The sequence below is a fragment of the Otolemur garnettii genome, unplaced genomic scaffold (genome assembly GCF_000181295.1).
Source record: "Otolemur garnettii isolate 467f Iridium unplaced genomic scaffold, OtoGar3 scaffold00092, whole genome shotgun sequence".
In the NCBI taxonomy this organism is placed as follows: domain Eukaryota; kingdom Metazoa; phylum Chordata; class Mammalia; order Primates; family Galagidae; genus Otolemur; species Otolemur garnettii.
Window position 1 is genome coordinate 3866690 of NW_003852487.1, and position 13239 is coordinate 3879928.

Genomic DNA, 13239 nt, shown 5'->3' on the forward strand with positions numbered 1-13239 from the left:
CCCGGTATATGGGGCTGGCGCCCTACTCCTTGAGCTGAGAAATTCCAGTCCAGGTTGGGGATGGATCTTTCAAGAATCAGACGCTTATTGATGTTTTGCACCAAAGGGAGATTTTAAAATTGCATTTTCAGCCCTTCAGAGTCTGAAAAAGGCCTGTGTATGCGTGAGCAGTTCTTTATCTCAGGATGGCGCGTGCATCTTCCGTCTTCCTTCTTGGGCCAGATAGGAAAGGAGGAGCTCTCCTGGAAGTTTCTGCAAAAGTTGAGAATTTAATTGTCATGTGTAAGTGGGTATGCTTTTTTTCTAGGGTGGACTACTTAGTAGAATGTATTCCCTTCTGCTCCCCTCCTTAGTGGGATGGATTATAGGTAGAAGAATGAGTCATACTGGGTCCCTGCTCTTTCATAGCACAACCCATGTGCCCTTTCTGTCCCTTTAGGGCCATATGTGTAAACAGCAATCCTGGGAAGTAAGCAGTCTGTCTTATCCCCACTTTACTGATGAGGAAAGTGAGGCACAGAGGTCCGGTAACTTGCCCAAGTCCACATATCTAGCAAGTGGTGGCACCAAGATTTGTATGCATATACCTGGCTGCAGCTAGGGAATCAGGCAGATGTTGTCCAGCCTTCTGTGAACTCCCTTTAGGATTTGCTTATATGGCCTCTTTAAGTATTCCTTTTGTTTCACTTCGTCGTCTGTCGGTAGAGTGCTGTGGTGTCATAGCTCATAGCAACCTCAAACTCTTGGGCCCAAGGAATCCTCTTGCCTCAGCCTCCTGGGTAGCTGGGTCTACAGGCATCAGCCACAACACCTGACTGTTTTTTAGTGATGATATTTAGCTCTTGCTTAGGCTCGTCCTGAACTCCTGAGCTCATGCAGGCCATCTGCCTTGGCCTCCCAGAGTGTTAGGATTACAGGTAGGAGACTCTTTAAGTATTTCTAGCTGGACCTTTCCCTCTGTAGATGGGAAACTTCTTAGTTACATACATTCTCATATGTGTCACCTAAGACTTTTGTGATATGCCCTGTCTTTTCAAAACAGAAATGTACTTTAAAATTATGAAATAGGATATAATGAAAGAGCATAGGAATTCAGAATGTGTGTTGTAGGGACTGAGTAGTTTTGTGGGATAATGGTTACTTGTACAGTTAGAGTTTGGGTTAAGCTCTGTAACGCACCTGCCAAAAACACTTGGTTCCATCTGGGCTGGATATAGAAGTTTGTTTACAGTTGGGTTGACTGTTATATCTCCAAAAGTTGCCAGCTCTCCAAAACCAAATCATTGGGCCCGGTGTGGTGGCTCATGCTTGTAATCCTAGCACTCTAGGAAGGTGAGGCTGGTGGATTGCTTGAGCTCAGGAGTTTGAGACCAGCCTGAGCAAGAGTGAGACCCTGCCTCAACTTAAAATAGAAAAACTAGTTGGGTGTTGTGGCTGGTGCCTGTAGTCCCAACTCTTTGGGATGCTGAGATGAGAGGATCATGCAAACCCAAGAGTTTAAGGTTGCTGTAAGTTATGATGCCATGGCACTCTACCCAGGGCAACAGAGTGAGACTCTGTCTCAACACCCCCCACCCCAACCCCTCCCCCCAAACAAATTACTTTGTGAATTTTGTGAAATATAGGCTGAGTTCCTTTCAACTAATTAAGATATTCAAAGTATTCTAGTTAACCGGTCTCGTAGTTTTGGGAAAAATACATACATACCAGCTGAGAATCTTATTAGCCTTCTTTGCCTGGAAAACTAGGACTCCAAACTCAGTGCAAATTTAGCTATGGGGGAAAAACTGACTAAATATTTCTCTTCCTGTGACATTCTTCACAGTTCCTAATTTGTTCTTGCTGACTTCTTAGGCCTTATGTTTTCTGGTTGATTAATTGCATTCCTGGCTGTCTACCCTTCAGGCAGTTGAAAGGCAGGGAACTTGCCTTATTACTTGTGATACCTAACTAGATCAATCAGTGTTTATTTAAATGAGGTAATTGTGCCTCACTTGGCTTAGAATGTTGTGTAACTGCTTACAATCTTCTTTGAGGGTCCTCATTTATCCTTTACTAGGATTAGGACAGACTTAGCCCTGTCAGATAATCTGGAGAATTTTCACTTTCATGTCAGGAGGTCCTAGAAAACCTGAGTCACTTTCAGACTCAGCCAACCAGAGGCAGGAGGAGGGTTTTAAAAAACCCCAATAAACCAAAAATGGATTGAATTTACTTAAACAGAGCCAAGGATTCTTTGTGAAGTTCCAGCTCCTATTTGAAAGTTATTCCAAGATTTTCGAAATTTGCTAGAATAGTATTTTTTTTTTGGAAAGTAACTTTTTATTTATTTATTTATTTTTTTTTACCAGGGCTAGGTTTGAACCCGCCACCTCCAGCATATGGGGCCGGTGCCCTACTCCTTTGAGCCATAGGCACCACCAAGAATAGTATTCTTTTTAAACTCTGGAAAAAGTTGTTGGACCTCCCTATATATAAATGTTACAAAAATCAGATCCAAGAGGTGTTTTGAGGCATGAACTGAAGTTGAATGGGCCTTTAGAAGTGGCTTTAGTGGGATTCATAGAGATGTGGGAATCTGATAGCCTGGTATAGAGCCACTGGTTTGAGTCTGAGGAGGTCATCTGGGAGATGACTATTCTCAGCCCTGTACTGTTTTAAGTAAACCAATGATTTTTCCCTCCTTCTTGTGGTCTGGTCTCTTATATCTCCATGTTTTTGTATGTGTGTGTGCATGTGTGTGGGGTTTACATGCAGTTCCTTGGGTCTCAGGGACAGTTCATAGTCTGTGATTATTCATGGAATCTCATGGAATCTCGGGGGTGGTTTGGTTCTTGATGAGAATAAGATGTCATCATCACGTCGAGGAATGAAGGACTTTAGGGAGCAGTTACCATGGTGGGCAGCTTACCGGGAATGTGGTTTCCTCTGGGAATTTGGTATCCACTGTACAGACCCATTAAAAGAGAAAAGCTCTGACTTGGCTCCCATAGCACAGTGGTTACAGTGCTGTCCACATACACTGAGGTTGGTGGGTTTGAACCTGGCCCAGGCCAGCTAAATAACAATGACAACTACCACCAAAAAATAGCTGGGTGTTGTGGTGGATGCCTGTAGTCCCAGCTACTTGGGAGGCTGAGGCAAGAGAATCATTTAAGCCCAAGAGTTAGAGGTTGCTGTGAGCTGTGATGCCACAGCACTGTACTACGGGTGCAGGGGTGACATAGTGAGACTCTGTCTCAAGAAAAAAAAAAGAGGGAGTGAAAAGCTCAGGCCTTGGGCCCCATGCTAGGGGGTATCATGTTTTCCTTTTGAATTCTTATAGCCAGACAGTAAGGTGGTTGGTCATGTCCTCATTTCAGAGAAGGGAGATCCAAGTGCAGAAGAGTGAGCTACTTTCTGACAGTCACAGACTTGTCTGGGATTGTGTGGGGACCACAGGCTTCTGCCTCTAGCTCCTGCTGTTGGTGTCTCTTTGTGTGGAGTGAGGAAGGGGGGGGGCCACTGGGCAGCCTGGTGTGCATTCTGGTCCCACAAGTCACCTTGCTGGCTTTGTGACATTGGGTGGTTACTCTGCCAGCTGGACTTCCAGTTTCTGCATCTGTAAAATGGGACCATAGTGTCTATTGAGAATGTTTTAGATGAAAGGGATCTTGTATGAAGCATTCAGTAGACTTCAGACACAGATGCTTCTGTGGTAGTGGCTCTTGCTATAATGGGGAGTAACATTACACCTGGCTGTCCAGATAGCTCCATTTGTTCTTGCCCAAGGGGGAATAACTGAGTTCATAGGAAAAGAGGAGGGGAGAAGGTTCATATTAAGGGGGACTTGGTTTTGTAGCATGTGGGGGCTGCTTCCCTCCTCCTGACTTGTAGTTTTGAGGCCACATGACTTCCAGGGAGGTCCCCAGGGCATTCATTGAACATGGTCACTCCATGTTTTTGTGGCACCATCAATAGCTAGATTTTTTTACCTCCTCCTGCAACCAGCAAAGGACTTTATAGGTAGATGATGTCTTCCTTTCCTCGTAGGTACCTTTATTCATTTAGTCATCTGTGTTACAGGCACAGTGTTAGGGTATAAGAATAATAAAAAAAATTAGTTTGTGTTCACAGGATCTGGAGAGAAGAGCAGGAATCCATCAAACACCTTTTAGCAGCTTTCTTGAGATATAATTCATATGCCACACTCATTTAAAATTTATAATTAAATGGTTTGAAAACTTGGTATACTCACCAAGTTGTACAACACTTTGAAGACTGTTTTCTTCAGCCCAGAAAGAAACCTCTCACCCATTAGCAGTCATTCTCATTCCTCTCAACACCTCTCACCTCAGCCCTGGTCAACTGCTATTCATTTGTCTGCATAGATTTGCCTAGTCTACATAGAGTTTCAAATGAATAGAACCATATAATATGTGGTCGTTTGTGACTGGCTTCTTTTGCTTAGCATGTCTTCCGGGTTAATCCACTTTATAGCATGTATCAGTATTTTATTTTTTATTGCCAAATAATATTTCATCGTGTGGACATGCTGCATTTTACTCATCTTTTCATCCACTGGCAGACATTTAGATTGCTTTTGGATATTATGAATAATAGCCAAATTATTGTTTGAACATTCATATGTGAATATCTGTTTTGTGCAAATTTATTTTCATTTCTCATGGGTATGTACCTGGGAGTGGAATAGTTGGGTCATATTGTAGCCTATATTTAACTTTTTGAGTAACTGCTAGACTGTTTTCCAAAGCAGCTGCATCATTTTACATTCCCACCTGCTGTACATGAGGATCCTAATCTCTACCAAGACTTGTTATTACCCGTTTCTTTGAATATAACCATCTTGGTGGGTGGCAAATGGTATCTCATTGTGGTTGGACATCTTTTCATGTGCCTATTGGCCACTAGTACATTTTTGGAGAAATATTGACTCAGATTCTTTGTACAGCTTTAAAATTATGTTATTTGTCTTTTTAAAAAAATTGGGTTATAAGAATTCTTTATATCTTCTAGCAACAAATCGCTTATTAGTATTGGATTTCAAGTATATTGTCCCATTCTGTAAGTTGTCTTCACTTTCTTGATGGTGTCTTGTGCACAACAGTTTTTAATTTAGATGAAGTCCAGTTTATGTGTGAAATCTTGACTTAACCCAAGATCATGAAGATTTACTCCTGTGTTTTCTACTAAGAGTTTTGTAGTTGTAGCTCTCATGTTCAGGTCTGTGATGTCTCTATTCTCTTGAACGTTGATACCTAGGTGTCTGTCGCAAAACATGTTTCAGGTGCACATGCTATCTGCTACACCCAAGTTAGGCAGTATTGGGAGATCAAAGCTCCCTAAAGGAGTACCTGTTTTAGTTTGGGAGACACTCAAGAACAAGACAGATTGAGGAAGGCTTATAAAATAGTATCAAGCCAGCCATGAGAGTGTGAGGGAAGGATCAGCAGACTCTGTCTTGGCTCAGGAAATGCTTTACTGTTGAAGTGATCTTTGAACTGAGCTTGGAGGTGGAGAGGACTCAGAACTCTCAGCTAAAAAGTAACAGAAAGCTCAGAAGGACTTTACAATGCTGTTAATTTGTACTTTGCTTCAAGGTAAAATCACTTAAACCATTGTAGGATGACAGTGTTCTTCTCTTACTATGTAGGTCACTTGTCCATATGGACACTGCAGCATTATATTGTCAGCACGGCAGCATTATATTGTCAGCATTATTCTTTTGGGGGAAAAATAGAGATAACTGAGAATCATCAGAGAGGCCATGGTGGAGGAGGGAAGATTCCACCAGCGTGAGGAGGATCATGCTCAGGATTTACTGTAGGGGGGCCTGTTGACAGCATCCTCTTTGTGTCAGCAGCTGTTGCTTTGTGCTGTGGCTCACTGAGGAACAGTTCCCAGTGCCAGTGAGACCTTGCATGAGGTGTGTCAGAGGACATGGCAATCACACCAGTCCTTCATGAAGTTGTGTGGCCTTCTCGCTTATGGGAAGCAGGTTCCTTTCATCCCCTTAGCAGATGTTATTGAGCATTTGCTATGTGGTAGGTGCTGTTCTTGATCATTGAGATACTGAACAAAATAAAGGGCTGCTCTTATGGAGCTCACATTTTTGTAATGGGAGCTGGGCAATATTCAGGAAGTGTAGTAAGTAAATGATGTATGTAACAGTGTTGTGGTAGAAAATGAGAGCCTAGGGAAGACTGAGGATGGGGAGGAAGGGATGATGCAAGTTGTGATTGTCACTGAGAAAACTGTCACCAAGAAGGTCATGTTTGAGCTGAGATTTGAAGGAGATAGAGAAGAGGGTCTGGTGGATTCTGGAAACAGTGCGTCCCTGGGAGAAGAGATAGAGTGCCAAAGCTTTAAGGCTAGAGGTGCTCATTGTGTTTAGGGCAGCAGTCCCCAGCCTTCTTGGCACCAGGCACCAGGCACAAGTTTCTCTTCCATGGACCTGGCAGGGGGTGGGGATTAGAGGGAATGGTTTCCGGATGATTTAAGTAAATTATATTTCCACCTCAGACCATCAGGCATAAGATTCTCATAAGGAGACTCAACCTAGAATCCTTGCATGCAGTTTACAGTAGGGTTCCTGCTCCTTTGAGAATTTAAGGCTGCTGCTGATCTGACAGGAAGCAGAGCTTAGGTGATGTGAGCGATGGGGAGCAGCTATAAATACAGATGAAGCTTCTCTTGATTGCCCACCACTACCTCCTGCGGTGCAGCCCAGTTCCTAACAGATGTGCAGGCCACATCTGTAACAGGCCACGGAGTTGTACTGGTCTGCAGCCTGGGGGTTGAGGACCGCCGGGTAACAGTGAGGAAACCAGCATGGCTGAAGAGGAGTGGACAAGGGAGCATCAGGAGGAGCGTCTGTGGCCAGAGAGAGGGGAATATCCTGGGGGGTGGTGTGTGCATTTCTCTTTAGTGACTGCTGCTTTGATCCTAAGTGAGGAAGCTAAAATGTTAGTTTTTTTTTTTTTAATTCCATTAGGATACATTCACTGGATTACCAACAGTGCTACAGTGCCTGTCTACAGAGGTTTTCTGAAGAAAGTCCTATTTGATGCTTTTATGTTGGTGGTATGGTATTGTTCATTTGGGTATATAAAAGCCATTCAGGAAGTATCCATTAGCAGGAAAAGTAGAATTCTCTAGGAATTGATCCTAGGAACAGGGTAAAAAACACAGCAAAATATTTTTTGTGTTTGAAGATGTTCTTTTTTGCTCATTGTAATGGCAGAAAAAAAAAAGCCTGCAGTTAAAAGGAGAATGGCCAAGAGTTTGTAGTTTCATGCTTAAGATATGAAATTAATGGCCTGGTGCAGTGGCTCACACTTGTAATCCTAGCACTCTGGGAGGCTGAGATAGGTAGATTGCCTGAGCTCAGGAGTTTGTGATCAGCCTGAGCAAGAGTAAGACCTTGTCTCTACTGAAAATGGAAAAACTAGCCAGGTGTTGTGGCGGGCACCTATAGTCCCCAGCTACTCGGGGTCGGGGTGCTGAGGCAAGAGGATCACTTGAGCCCAGGAGTTAGAGGTTGCTGTGAGTTATGAGGCCATGGCACTCTACCCTGGGCAATAGAGTAAGACTCTGTCTAAAAGAAAAATATGAGATTGATACAGTTAATTGGTCTTAATAACATCTTAGAAATGTGGAACAGTGGTTGTAATGTAAAGGAAAGATCAGGATAAAGTAGTTGAATTGATTGTAACTATGTTAAAAGAGGCATAGGCTGGGGCTAGGTTCGGTGGTTTGTGCCTGTAATCCTAGTACTTGGAGAGGCCCAGATGGGTAGATTGCTTGAGCTCTGGAGTTCAAGACCAACCTGAGCCAGAGTGAGATCTTTAAAAACAGCCAGGTGTGTGGCAGGCACCTATAGTCCTAGCTACTGAGGAGGCTGAGGCAAGAGGATCACTTGAGCCCAAGAATTTGAGGTTGCTGTGAACTGTGACACACTACCAAGGGTATCACAGTGAGATTCTCTTAGGCCTACCAGAATGAGTGGAAAAAGGACAGAAAATATTGAGTGTTGGCTTGTGTGTGAGGCAGCTGGGACTCTTGCCGGTGAGAGTGTAAATTGGCTCAGTTGCTTTGGAAAACTAGAAATATTGACTACACTGAACATATGCAAATCCCATGATGTAGCAATTTCGCTTGTAGATATCTTATGTACTCAACAGAAATGTGCACATATGTCCACCAAAAAGCATGAGCTAGAATGTTCATAAAAGTACTGTGCTTCATAGGAAAACATGGGAAACTACCCAAATGCCCAGCTGCAGAAGGGCACATAAATAAGTGGGAGTGTATTCAGTAGTAGAATCCATAGCAATGAGAGTGGCCTACAACTATGATCAATGACATGGATGGCTCTCACACTGAGGGAAAGAAGTTAGAACAAAGGAACTTACTGCTTGGTTATGCTTATGTAGCATAGGAGCAGGGCATCCCCACCCTAAAGCCCTGGGGTATTAGAAGTCAGTGTACCCTTGAGGGGTGTGTTGGATGCTAATTATGTACTTCTGTTTCTTTTCTGGGTGGGATTATGCCAGTGTACTTGTTTAGAAAATTCACTGAGCTAGAAAGTTTTGATAATGTACACTTTTCTGTATGTTCTATTTCAACATTAACAGTTAAAAAAGGTAATGGAAAAAAGAAAATATAGGGTGGACATAAAGTTTGTGTGCAATTTAAAATAATTTAACATAGTAAATTGCACACGAATTTATGTCCACCCTGTATAAATGCTTATAAATAAATATATTTGTATATACTCTATGGAGATGTATCTCAGATAGCAGGTGTTCTGGAGGGGGAAGCATAGGATGACGTGCATCTGTGACATTTTATTTGTGAAAATAAATAAAAAGATATGCTTCTTTGAGAAAAGACTAAATATCAGATGACACTGGTGTAGCAGGAGGGCCTGGAGGCCCCAGGGGTCCTGGAATGGAAGGCCGAGGCGGCTTCTGTGCAGGTTGCAACAGTGGCATTTGTGGCTGGGTCTCTGCCACAGAGCTCACAGAGGCAAGGACAAGGAGTAGATGGCCGTGATCAAGCTGGGCTGCCTTAGTTAAGGATATGAAGATCAAGTCCCTGGAGGAGAGCTATCTGCTCCCTGCCCATTGAAGAGTCTGAGATCATTGCCTTTTTCCTGGGGGCATCGCTCAAGGATGAGGTTTTGAAGATTATGCCAGTGCAAATGCATAATCTTTTATGGACCTGCGCTGACCAGTGGATCAAGTACAAAACCTTCATTGCCATTAGGGACTACAGTGGCCACATAAGTCTGAGTAGTAAGTGCTTCAAGGAAGTAGCAATTGCCATCCCAGAGGCTATTATCCTGGCCAGGCTCTTTATTGTCCCCATATGGAGAGGCTGCTGGGGGACAATATCAGTAAGCCCCACACCATTCCTTGCATGGTGTCAGGGTGCTGTGGCTCTGTGCTGGTATGTCTTGTCCCTGTACCTACAGGGACTGGCACTGTCTCAGCCCCTGTGCCTAAGAAGCTGCTGCCAGTGGCTGGTATCCATGACTGCTATACCTCAGCCAGAGGCTGCACTGCTATCCTAGGCAAATTTGCCAAGGTCACTCCTGATGCCATCTGCAAGACCTACAGCTATCTGATTCCTGACCTCTGGAAAGCCACTGTATTCTTCAAGTCTCTCCACCAGGAATTCACTGATCATCTTGTCAAGACGCACACCAGAGTCTCTATACAGAGGACCTGGGCTCCAGCTGTGGCCACACATAGCATTTTTATACAAGAAAAATAAAGTGGATTAAGCCTGTTTTTTAAAAAAGTAAATGTTGGTTCGGCGCCTGTGGCTCAAGTAGCTAAGGCACCAGCCATATACATCTAAGGTGGCGGGTTCGAATCCAGCCCAGGCCCACCAAAACAACAATGGTGGCTGCAACCAAAAAATAGCAGGGCGTTGTGGTGGGTGCCTGTGGTCCCAGCTACTTGGGAGGCTGAGGCAGGAAACTTGCTTGAGCCCAGGATTTGGAGGTTGCTGTGAGCTGTGATGTCACAGCACTGTACCCAGGGGTATAGCTTGAGGCTCTGTCTCAAAAAAAAAAAAAAAGTAAAAAATAAAAAAGTAAATGTTATGGTGAGTTAAATTTTGATGGTGCATACATGGAGTCTGATATTTTCTGTTCTTTCATTTATGTTTGAAATACTTCACAATTAAACCAAATATAAACGCATTTAAAAGGAGTATAGGAAAAAAGATTGGACAAAAATTGTGTTAATAGTAGCAGTTTAGGTTGTTTTGTATTGATTTTACAGAAACTTTGACAGAAATATGGTTCTGTAGAAATATAGAAACATGCTTGATGTTTTAAAAATAGTTTATATCTCCAATAAGAGTAGCCCACATAACAAAATTCCAAAACTACAGATGTTGGTGTGGATGTGGAGAAAAGGGAACACTTCTGCACTGCTGGTGAGAATGCAAGCTAATATGCTTTCTTTGGAAAGAAGTTGTAGAATATTCAGGGATCTAAAAATATACCTGCTGTTGGATCCTGCAATTCCTCTACTAGGAGTATATATCCAAAAGACCAAAAATCACTTTGCAAAAAAGATATTTGCACCAGATTATTCATTGCAGCTTAATTCGTAATAGCCAAGTCATGGAAGAAGCCCAAGTACCCATCAACTCATGAATGAATTAATAAACTGTGGTATATATATACCATGAAATACTATGCAGCCTTAAAAAGATGGAGACTTTACCTCTTTCATGTTTACAGGGATGTACCTGGAACATATTCGCTCAAGAATGGAAGACGAAGTATCCACTGTACTCAGGATATGGGGAAGGATGGTAGCAGGAGTGTGGGTGTGTTTGAAATTTTAGTACTTTCTGATTAGTAGGTAACTGACTTGGATAATCACAGTATTTTGAAGCTACAAGTATCTTAAATATTGCCTGTTGGCTGTTTTCCCAATATAAGTTGCAGAGAGGTAAAGCCATTTGTGCGGACTAGGGAACGTCTGGCTGCTCACCCCTGAGCATGGACTCTGACATCTGCCTAGCAATCCCTGCCTCTCGCCTCTCCCCCTCAGAGGAGCATACACGTATGAGCTCTGTGCAGCACATGGACAGTGTTGATTTATGGCCCAGGGAGCTCCTGGCCACCAAAAACTTGGGAAATATTTTAAGTTTCAGTTAGTAGATTTATAAAATGTTTTTTGGATTGGAACATACAAAATCTAGAAGGATGTTAGGATCATTTATTGGATGTTTTCTGTAGGCTGGTAGTTTCAGCTCTCCTGTCTTATTTAATTCTGAGGCAGTCAGCCTGCAGTTCTGAGAGGCTGCTGCTTTTCCTGCTTCTCAAGATTGTGAGGGCCTGGTTCTGGGTTGCATCTGAAGCCTCCAGTAACACATTCTGTGCCAGCAGGTTTGGAGCAAAGAGGGAATGGATTTTGAGGGTCCTCTTGGGGATGGTTGCAGGTGGTGATGGCCAGGCTCAGGGGTGCAGGCACTTTTTTGTCTCCTTCCTGATAGTAAATGGTCAGCTCAGAGGTGTTGCTTATCAGGTCATGGGGCTAGGAAGGATTTCTACCAATGTATTGAGTCAAGACTCATGCTTTGTCTACAGCCTTTCTTGTCTGGCCAGCCTCTCTGGTCTAATCTGTTTTCTCACTGTGGGGCACTATGTCTTCCAGGGCTGCTTAGGTTAATTTAAGAGGGTATCAGTTTGATAACATTGTTCCCGCAGAAAACTAAAATCCTTGCATTCTGCTGGTTCGGTGGACTGTGGCCCCTCACATGACAGGGTAACCTGTCTGAAACAATTTTTTTCCTTCTTTTTCTTAAATAAGATTTGTTTTAAAGGTATGGGCATCCTGGTTTAGTTGATACTTGGAATCACAGCTTCTTGTGATTGAAACTTCTATGGAGGGTTGTTGTGATGTTTGAGACCCGTCAAGAGGTAATGTGGTATCTTTGATTTAAAATGTGTTTTTTTGAGTTATATCTTTTAGATTCTTATGTGATCAAAGTTCAAATTCTTTACTAGCATGTGATCATTTGGTAATCATTACAGAGTTTACATTCTGTTTTGGAGGATTATCTTATTTTAATAATCAGGAAAATCATAAAATTGATACATACTTCGTAAAATAACTTACTTTATTTTACAATTTTTTTTTTTTTTTTTTTTTTTAGACAGAGCCTCAAGCTGTCCCCCTGGGTAGAGTGCTGTGGCATCATGCTCACAGCAACGTCCAACTCCTGGGCTCAAGCGAGTCTCTTGCCTCTGCCTCCCAAGTAGCTGGGACCACAGGCGCCCGCCACAACGCCCGGCTATTTTTTGGTTGCAGCCGTCATTGTTGTTTGGCGGGTCCGGGCTGGGGATTCGAACCCGCCACCTTAGGTGTACGTGGCTAGCGCCTTAGCCGGTTGAGCTATAGGGGCTGAGCCTATTTTACAATTTTAATGAATAACTTTCGTCCTTCTCCCCCAGTTATCTTTCCCCATCTTTTTTTTTTTAGAGACAGAGCCTCATTCTTATTGCCCTTGGTAGAGTGCCGTGGTATTACAGCTCACAGCAACCTCCAATTCCTGGGCTTAGGCGATTCTCTTGCTCAGCTCCCTCCTGAGCAGCTGAGACTGCAGGTGCCCGCCAGAACACCTGGCTATTTTTTTTAGAGACAAAGTCTCACTGTGTTGCCTTTGGTGGAGTGGTGTCATAGCTCACAGCAACTTCCAGCTCTTGGGCTTAGGTGATTCTCTTGCCTCAGCCTCCAGAGTAGCTGGAACTATAAGCACCCACCACAATGCTTGGCCATTTTTTTCTTTTCTTTTCTTTTCTTTTTTTGGTTACAGCCATCATTGTTGTTTGGTGGATGTGGCTGGCACCCTAGCCGCCTGAGCCATAGGCCCTGAGCCCCCATTATCTTTTTTTTTTCTTTTTTTGTAGTTTTTGCTGGGTCTGGGTTTGAACCTACCACCTCTGGCATATGGGGCTGGCGTCCTACTCCTTTGAGCCACAGAGGCCGCTTTTTTTGCCTTTTATTTTTCCTTTGTTCATCTGTTACTACCTTATTTTAAGTTAAATAGATCTTTTCTTTTCTTTTTTTTATAAGAGAGTCTCACTTTGTTGCCCTCCGTAGAGTGCTGTGGCATCACAGCTCACAGCAACCTTTAGCTCTTAGGCTTAGGTGATTCTTTTGCCTCAGCCTCCTGAGTAGCTGGGACTACAGTTGCCCGCCACAACGC

General features: G+C 43.2%; 1 protein-coding gene and 1 pseudogene across 1 annotated transcript in view; both read left to right on the top strand.

The window, feature by feature from the left end:
- SNX8 (sorting nexin 8) overlaps positions 1–13239 on the top strand; it is a 42416-nt gene that overhangs the window by 8162 nt on the left and 21015 nt on the right. The window lies entirely within an intron of this gene.
- Positions 8899–9780, top strand: LOC100958286 (annotated as a pseudogene).